This window comes from Oncorhynchus nerka, unplaced genomic scaffold (assembly GCF_034236695.1).
Source record: "Oncorhynchus nerka isolate Pitt River unplaced genomic scaffold, Oner_Uvic_2.0 unplaced_scaffold_1318, whole genome shotgun sequence".
Classification (NCBI taxonomy): Eukaryota; Metazoa; Chordata; class Actinopteri; order Salmoniformes; family Salmonidae; genus Oncorhynchus; species Oncorhynchus nerka.
The window spans coordinates 112,501-122,500 of NW_027040023.1; the positions used below are offsets into that span (position 1 = coordinate 112,501).

Sequence of the window (10,000 nt, forward strand, 5' to 3'; positions counted from 1 at the left end):
TGCTGGGAGAGGGTCTGCATAACCAGAACTTACTATTGGATCAGATGTAGTGCACTATACAGGGAAGAGTGTGCCAAATGTAGTGCACTATATAGGGAAGAGTGTGCCAAATGTAGTGCACTATATAGGGAAGAGTGTGCCAAATGTAGTGCACTATACAGGGAAGAGTGTGCCAAATGTAGTGCACTATATAGGGAAGAGTGTGCCAAATGTAGTGCACTATATAGGGAAGAGTGTGTCAAATGTAGTGCACTATATAGGGAAGAGTGTGCCAAATGTAGTGCACTATACAGGGAAGAGTGTGCCAAATGTAGTGCACTATACAGGGAAGAGTGTGCCAAATGTAGTGCACTATACAGGGAAGAGTGTGCCAAATGTAGTGCACTATATAGGGAAGAGTGTGCCATTTGAGACAGATGTGAGTTCTATCCAAAGATCAGAATGTTGTCCGTATTAAACCTCTGTAGAGATCATGTATAACTCCTTTTATGAAGCATTCAGACAGCGTAACGCTCAACACAAACATATATAGTTATGGTCACTGATGATAAATCTATTACCCATCACCACCGTTCGTTGCCAACCTACTGTTGTCCTTGCTGTCCATCCAGGGATGCAGTGGACATGGTGAATGTCCTTTATAACCAGGTGGATGAGGAGGTCCATAAACTGGTCATCCTCTCCAACAAGTCCCTGAAACAGCTGGAGAGTCTTCTGGAGGTCCGCAGGTTTGAGGAACAGACAGAGCAGGTGGGATTTTCACTTCAGTCAGACTGATGGCTTGTCTTTGGGCATTTCATTCTGTCGTTGTGATTTCACTTCAGTCAGACTGATGGCTTGTCTTTGGGCATTTCATTCTGTCGTGATTTCACTTCAGTCAGACTGATGGCTTGTCTTTGGGCATTTCATTCTGTCGTGATTTCACTTCAGTCAGACTGATGGCTTGTCTTTGGGCATTTCATTCTGTCGTTGTGATTTCACTTCAGTCAGACTGATGGCTTGTCTTTGGGCATTTCATTCTGTCGTTGTGATTTCACTTCAGTCAGACTGATGGCTTGTCTTTGGGCATTTCATTCTGTCGTTGTGATTTCACTTCAGTCAGACTGATGGCTTGTCTTTGGGCATTTCATTCTGTCGTTGTGATTTCACTTCAGTCAGACTGATGGCTTGTCTTTGGGCATTTCATTCTGTCGTTGTGATTTCACTTCAGTCAGACTGATGGCTTGTCTTTGGGCATTTCATTCTGTCGTTGTGATTTCACTTCAGTCAGACTGATGGCTTGTCTTTGGGCATTTCATTCTGTCGTTGTGATTTCACTTCAGTCAGACTGATGGCTTGTCTTTGGGCATTTCATTCTGTCGTTGTGATTGTGCTTACATACAGTATGTTGAAGTAATTTCTAACTTGATCTACTAATGTCTAATAAGCTGCTAGTAATCTGATAATGTGAGCTACAGTGGCCCTGATTCTAAAGTATTGGATGTTAGCGTATTATACAAAAGCCTTACATCCCATCTCCTTCCGTCTCTCCCTCCAGGTCAAAGTATGGTTCAGTGTGGAAGGAGAGAAGCACCTCACTGCCCTGGACTCTCTTCCTCTCTCTCTGGCTGCGGTCAAAGACATGAGGCAGAGTTTGGAACAGTTCTTTGAGGAGTCAGTAGTAAGTTTAAACATTGTACATTTCTTCCTGACTTGTTGTTTTCTGCTTTGAAAACTGCTTCTAAGACTCTTATAAACTCAATTTCCCATGATCCTCTCCTCTCTGTCCACGTACAGCAGCAGCAGAAGCAGGGTTTACTGCTGGTCAGGCAGTCAGGGGAGTCTCTGCCCAGCTCGGCCTTGCTGGACTTCAAACAACACCTGGGATCCATCCTGGGCAGAGTGGAGAGGAGGAAGAACCAGCTAGACATCCTCACCAACCTCTACGAGTTCTACGGCTCGGTAAAGACAGACCCAGGATCATTTCCCATTCTTCATTTATTTAACAAGCAAGAGAGATTGAGGGAAAAGGATGTGATGAGGTGTCTTGACTGGCCACCCCACATAGCCTGGTTCCTCTCTAGGTTTCTTCCTAGGTTTTGACCTTTCTAGGGAGGTTTTCCTAGCCACCGTGCTTCTACACCTGCATTGCTTGCTGTTTGGGGTTTTAGGCTGGGTTTCTGTACAGCACTTTGAGATATCAGCTGATGTACGAAGGGCGCTATATAAATTAATTTGATTTGATTTCTTGGGCTGCATCCCAAATGGCGCTATGAATCCTGGTCCAATAGGGAATAGGGAGCCACTTATGACACAGAATACAGTAAGGGTTGATCCTCCTTAATATGCTGCTGTGTTTGAACCTTGACCTATTGATAGATACAATAGATACAGATTTTATACATTATATCAATCATATACACTGAGTGTACAAAACATTAAGGACACCTTCCTAATATTGAGTTGCATCCCCCCTTTTGCCCTCAGAACAGCCTCAATTCGTCAGGACATGGACTCTACAAGGCGTCGAAAGCGTTCCACAGGGATGCTGGCCCATGTTGACTCTACAAGGCGTCGAAAGCGTTCCACAGGGATGCTGGCCCATGTTGACTCTACAAGGAGTTGAAAGCGTTCCACAGGGATGCTGGCCCATGTTGACTCTACAAGGCGTCGAAAGCGTTCCACAGGGATGCTGGCCCATGTTGACTCTACAAGGAGTTGAAAGCGTTCCACAGGGATGCTGGCCCATGTTGACTCTACAAGGAGTTGAAAGCGTTCCACAGGGATGCTGGCCCATCTTGACTCTACAAGGCGTCGAAAGCGTTCCACAGGGATGCTGGCCCATGTTGACTCTACAAGGAGTTGAAAGCGTTCCACAGTGATGTTGGCCCATGTTGACTCTACAAGGAGTTGAAAGCGTTTCACAGGGATGCTGGCCCATGTTGACTCTACAAGGAGTTGAAAGCATTCCACAGGAATGCTGGCCCATGTTGACTCTACAAGGCGTCGAAAGCGTTCCACAGGGATGCTGGCCCATGTTGACTCCAATGCTTCCCACAGTTGTGGCAAGTTGGCTGGATGTCCTTTGGTTGGTGGACTCTCCTTGATACACACAGGAACTGCTGAGCATGAAAACCCCAGCAGTGTTACAGTTCATGACATAAACCGGGGGGCCTGATACCTGCCACCACATCCCATTCAAAGGCACTTATACATATGTTGTCTTGCCCATTCACACTCTGAATGGAACACATACACAATCCATGTCTCAATTGTCTCAAGGCTTACAAATCATACTTTAACCAGGTCTCCTCCTTCATCTCCACTGATTGAAGTGGATTTAACAAAGTGACATAAATAAGGGATCATAGATTTCACGTGGATTCACCTGGTCAGTCTGTGTCATTGAAGGAGCAGGTGTTCCTAATGTTTTGTCCACTCAGTGTCTGTTCTAATTCTATGTCAACGTACTATCCGTCCTGTCCTGCAGGCTAACCAGTGGATGGAGCACTGCCAGGACTACCTCCGGCAGCTGAACCTGGAGAGCAGTGGTGTGAGCCTCCCTCCTGCAGTACTTGAGATCCTCCAGGACTATCAGATGGAGGCCTCCACGTTCTCCCTGGACAACTTCAGCTCCCTCAATGATATGGTCCTGTCCTTGGACAGGTATACCGCCTGCTGTAAGATAGGCTGGGGAAGGGTAGGGTGGGGTAGGGTTGGGTAGGGTAGGATGGGGTAGGATAGGAAAGAGTAGGATGGGGTAGGGTAGGAAAGAGTAGGGTGGAGTAGGATAGGAAAGAGTAGGATGGGGTAGGTTAGTGTGGGGTAGGGTAGGGTAGGATAGGAAAGAGTAGATTAGGATAGGGTAGGGCAGGAAAGAGCAGGATGGGATAGGAAAGAGTAAGATGGGGTAGGATAGGGTGGGATAGGGTATGATAGGAAAGAGTAAGATGGGGTAGGATAGGGTATGATAGGAAAGAGTAGATTAGGATAGGGTTGGATAAGCTAGGAAAGAGTAGTACAGAATAGGAAAGAGTAGGATAGGGTAGCATAGGAAAGAGTAGGGTAGGATAGGAAAGAGTAGTATAGGGTAGGGTAAAATAGGGTAGGGTAGGATGGGGTAGGATGGGAAAGAGTAGTATAGGGTAGGATAGGAAAGCGTTGGATAGGGTAGGGTAGGATGGGGTAGGATAGGAACAAGTAGAATAGGGTAGAATATGAGTAGGTTGGGGTAGGATAGGGTAGGGTAGGGTAAGATGGGGTAGGGTAGGGTAGGATAGGAAAAAGTAGGATAGGGTAGGTTAGGAAAGGAAAGAGTATGATAGCTTCAGCAACAGCTAATGCAGATCCAAATAAGGTCCTAAATCCTAATAGTATAGCTATAATTTTGTTAATTTCTTTGTGAAAAGTTCAGTTAAGTTTTCTGCATCATATTGGCCGCCTTTTTGTCTTTTTTTGGATTCCACTTGCCATTGTATTTTAGGAATAGAAAACAATGTGTTTTCATAGAAGGACACAAATCAAAACTTCTTGAACCACGGCCGGCCTGTTCATTAGGCAGGATTAGGCAGTCGCCTATTGCGGAAGATTGACAAGGATGGCATTTTCTGAGCTTATATGTCATCGTAATTATTATTATTATTATTATTATTATTATGTCATAGTTATTATTATTAAACAGTAGTTACCATATTATTATTATGTCATAGTTATTATTATTATTATTATTATTATGTCATAGTTATTATTATTATTATTATGTCATAGTTATTATTATTATTATGTCATAGTTATTATTATTATTATGTCATAGTTGTTATTATTATTTCATAGTTATTATTATTAGACTGTAGTTTTCATATTATTATTATGTCATAGTTATTATTATTATTATTATTATTATTATTATTATTATGTCATAGTTATTATTATTATTATTATTATTATTATTATTATTATGTCATAGTTATTATTATTATTATTTCATAGTTATTATTATTAGACTGTAGTTTTCATATTATTATTATGTCATAGTTATTATTATTATTATTATTATTATTATGTCATAGTTATTATTATTATTATTATTATTATTATTATTATGTCATAGTTATTATTATTATTATTATTATTATGTCATAGGTATTATTATTATTATTATTATTATTTCATAGTTATTATTATTAGACTGTAGTTGCCATATTATTATTAGACTGTAGTTGATATATTATTATTAGACTGTAGTTGATATATTATTATTAGACTGTAGTTTCCATATTATTATTAGACTGTAGTTGATATATTATTATTAGACTGTAGTTGCCATATTATTATTAGACTGTAGTTGATATATTATTATTAGACTGTAGTTGATATATTATTATTAGACTGTAGTTGATATATTATTATTAGACTGTAGTTGCCATATTATTATTAGACTGTAGTTTCCATATTATTATTAGACTGTAGTTTCCATATTATTATTAGACTGTAGTTGATATATTATTATTAGACTGTAGTTGATATATTATTATTAGACTGTAGTTGCCATATTATTATTAGACTGTAGTTGCCATATTATTATTAGACTGTAGTTTCCATATTATTATTAGACTGTAGTTTCCATATTATTATTAGACTGTAGTTGATATATTATTATTAGACTGTAGTTGCCATATTATTATTAGACTGTAGTTGATATATTATTATTAGACTGTAGTTGATATATTATTATTAGACTGTAGTTGCCATATTATTATTAGACTGTAGTTTCCATATTATTATTAGACTGTAGTTGATATATTATTATTAGACTGTAGTTTCCATATTATTATTAGACTGTAGTTGATATATTATTATTAGACTGTAGTTGCCATATTATTATTAGACTGTAGTTGATATATTATTATTAGACTGTAGTTGATATATTATTATTAGACTGTAGTTGATATATTATTATTAGACTGTAGTTGCCATATTATTATTAGACTGTAGTTTCCATGTTATTATTAGACTGTAGTTTCCATATTATTATTAGACTGTAGTTGATATATTATTATTAGACTGTAGTTGATATATTATTATTAGACTGTAGTTGCCATATTATTATTAGACTGTAGTTTCCATATTATTATTAGACTGTAGTTGATATATTATTATTAGACTGTAGTTGATATATTATTATTAGACTGTAGTTGATATATTATTATTAGACTGTAGTTGCCATATTATTATTATTATTTCATAGTTATTATTATTAGACTGTAGTTGATATATTATTATTAGACTGTAGTTGATATATTATTATTAGACTGTAGTTGATATATTATTATTAGACTGTAGTTGATATATTATTATTAGACTGTAGTTGCCATATTATTATTATTATTTCATAGTTATTATTATTAGACTGTAGTTGCCATATTATTATTAGACTGTAGTTGATATATTATTATTAGACTGTAGTTTCCATATTATTATTAGACTGTAGTTGATATATTATTATTAGACTGTAGTTGCCATATTATTATTAGACTGTAGTTGATATATTATTATTAGACTGTAGTTGATATATTATTATTAGACTGTAGTTGATATATTATTATTAGACTGTAGTTGCCATATTATTATTAGACTGTAGTTTCCATATTATTATTAGACTGTAGTTTCCATATTATTATTAGACTGTAGTTGATATATTATTATTAGACTGTAGTTGATATATTATTATTAGACTGTAGTTGCCATATTATTATTAGACTGTAGTTGCCATATTATTATTAGACTGTAGTTTCCATATTATTATTAGACTGTAGTTTCCATATTATTATTAGACTGTAGTTGATATATTATTATTAGACTGTAGTTGCCATATTATTATTAGACTGTAGTTGATATATTATTATTAGACTGTAGTTGATATATTATTATTAGACTGTAGTTGCCATATTATTATTAGACTGTAGTTTCCATATTATTATTAGACTGTAGTTGATATATTATTATTAGACTGTAGTTTCCATATTATTATTAGACTGTAGTTGATATATTATTATTAGACTGTAGTTGCCATATTATTATTAGACTGTAGTTGATATATTATTATTAGACTGTAGTTGATATATTATTATTAGACTAGTTGATATATTATTATTAGACTGTAGTTGCCATATTATTATTAGACTGTAGTTTCCATGTTATTATTAGACTGTAGTTTCCATATTATTATTAGACTGTAGTTGATATATTATTATTAGACTGTAGTTGATATATTATTATTAGACTGTAGTTGCCATATTATTATTAGACTGTAGTTTCCATATTATTATTAGACTGTAGTTGATATATTATTATTAGACTGTAGTTGATATATTATTATTAGACTGTAGTTGATATATTATTATTAGACTGTAGTTGCCATATTATTATTATTATTTCATAGTTATTATTATTAGACTGTAGTTGATATATTATTATTAGACTGTAGTTGATATATTATTATTAGACTGTAGTTGCCATATTATTATTAGACTGTAGTTGATATATTATTATTAGACTGTAGTTGCCATATTATTATTATTATTTCATAGTTATTATTATTAGACTGTAGTTGCCATATTATTATTAGACTGTAGTTGATATATTATTATTAGACTGTAGTTGATATATTATTATTAGACTGTAGTTGATATATTATTATTAGACTGTAGTTGATATATTATTATTAGACTGTAGTTGATATATTATTATTAGACTGTAGTTGCCATATTATTATTAGACTGTAGTTGATATATTATTATTAGACTGTAGTTTCCATATTATTATTAGACTGTAGTTGATATATTATTATTGCTACTAAGTATTACTTACTAAGTCATTTAGGGGCTTTTTTCACTTTGGGGTGCAGTTTCCCCAAAGTACAGATCTAGGATCAGCTTCCCCTCCCCCTCCCCCAATCCTAACCTTCATCATTAGTAGGGGAAATGAAAAACTTACCCCAGATGAGTGTCTTGGGGCAACTTCACACTACACCCGTTTTTTCCACTGACCTTGTCTCTCTCCCTCTGGCCAGCCCCCGGCAGACCCATCAGTGGAACATCCTGTGGACCAAGTGTCAACAGACCAAGAACCAGCTGGAGAAAACCCTGGCCCAGGCCACAGCAGCAGTTACTGCAGCTTCTGACTCTGCAGCTTCTGACTCTGCAGCCTCTAACTCTGCAGCCTCTAACTCTGCAGCCTCTGACTCTGCAGCCTCTAACTCTGCAGCCTCTGACTCTGCAGCCTCTAACTCTGCAGCCTCTGACTCGGCAGCCTCTGACTCTGCAGCCTCTGACTCTGCAGCCTCTAACTCTGCAGCCTCTGAAGCCAGAAATCTAACCAAAGACCCTTCAGAGGCTGCAGACAGACAGGGGGGCTGCACTCACACAGAGCAGCACGGGGCTGTTGGAGGGGATTGTGTTTTACCTGAGTTGCCCACTCTAGGGTCAAGGATCATAGTGTCGTCGCTGGAGTTTGAGGAAGAAACCAAGCCTCACTCCACAGGGCACTTCTCCTCCAACAACAACAAGAGCCCCTCTTCCTGCTCCTTCACCTCCTCCTCCCTCTTCCCCTTCCCCCCCGCCCCAGAGGGAGACCCCCTCCTCCTCAAGCTGCGGCAGAGCCCTCTCTGTTCGACGACACGGACAGCGACTGCACCATCGACTCCATGGGGCCGCCTCCTGCCACTTGAGCCTGTCTATTCGTCCTCTGGGACGCCACTCCCACCAGCACCGCCAGCACCGCAAACAGCCGCTCAAGAAGATCATGAAGAAGACGCTGAGCAGTAAATGAGCTGCCGGGCCTCGCAGGACGGTGGCCACGTTGACACCAGCCACCTGCATGGCTACACTGGGGTGTACATCAAGGGCCTGGAGGTGACCAACAACGTGTTGGTGGAGAAGAAGCTGCAGAGGCCTGACGTGGTGAGCCCGGGCGCTGGGACGCAGCCGCAGCATGTCCTCCCCACCAGACACCCAGAGGGAGATGGAAAGAAGCATAGCAGGTGAGGGGGAAGGGAAAGGGGAGACCTAGTCAGTTGTACAACTAAATGCATTCAACTGAAATGTGTCTTCCTCATTTAACCCTCTGACTCAGAGAGGTGCAGGTGGGGGCCTGACTTAATCAACGTCCACGTCTTCGGCGCCCGGGAACACTGGGTTAACTGCCTTGCTCAGGGGCAAAAGGACAGATTTTGACCTTGTCAGTTCAGGGATTCAATCCAGCAACCTTTCGGTTACTGAACCAACCCGCCAGGCTACAGGACACACTGTCAGCTGAATTAACAAAATAATATTGACTGTGTCCCAAATGGCACCCTATTCCCTATATAGATTCTGCACTACTTTAGACCAGGGCCCTGTTCCCTATATAGTGCACTACTTTAGACCATGGCCCCATTCCCTAAATGATAGTGCACTACTTTAGACCATGGCCCTATTCCCTATATAGTGTCACTACTTTAGACCATGGCCCTATTCCTAAAACTATATAGTGCACTACTTTAGACCATGGCCCTATTCCTATATAGTGCACTACTTTAGACCAGGGCCCTATTCCCTATATAGTGCACTACTTTAGACCAGGGCCCTATTCCCCTATATAGTGCCTCTAAAACAGTTTAGACCATGGCCCTTATTCCTATATAGTGCACTACTTTAGACCAGGGCCCTATTCCCTATATTGTGCACTACTTTAGACCATGGCCCTATTCCCAGTATATAGTGCACTACTTTAGACCAGGGCCCTATTCCCTCAGTGAAAAAATATAGTGCACTACTTTAGACCATGATAGGCCCTATTCCCAGTATATAGGATCTCTGTCTCTTACTTTAGACCAGATAGGATCTCTGTCTCTATTCCTAAAACAGTAAATGATAGTGCACTACAGTAAATTAGGACCAGGGCCCTGTTCAACAGTAAATATAGATCTCTGCTCCTCAACAGTAAATGATAGGATCTCTGGCCCTATTCCCAGTAAATGATA

General features: G+C 38.8%; 1 pseudogene; it reads left to right on the plus strand.

Moving 5' to 3' along the window:
* Positions 1-10,000, plus strand: part of LOC135568930 (pleckstrin homology domain-containing family G member 4B-like) — a 105,584-nt pseudogene that overhangs the window by 86,154 nt on the left and 9,430 nt on the right.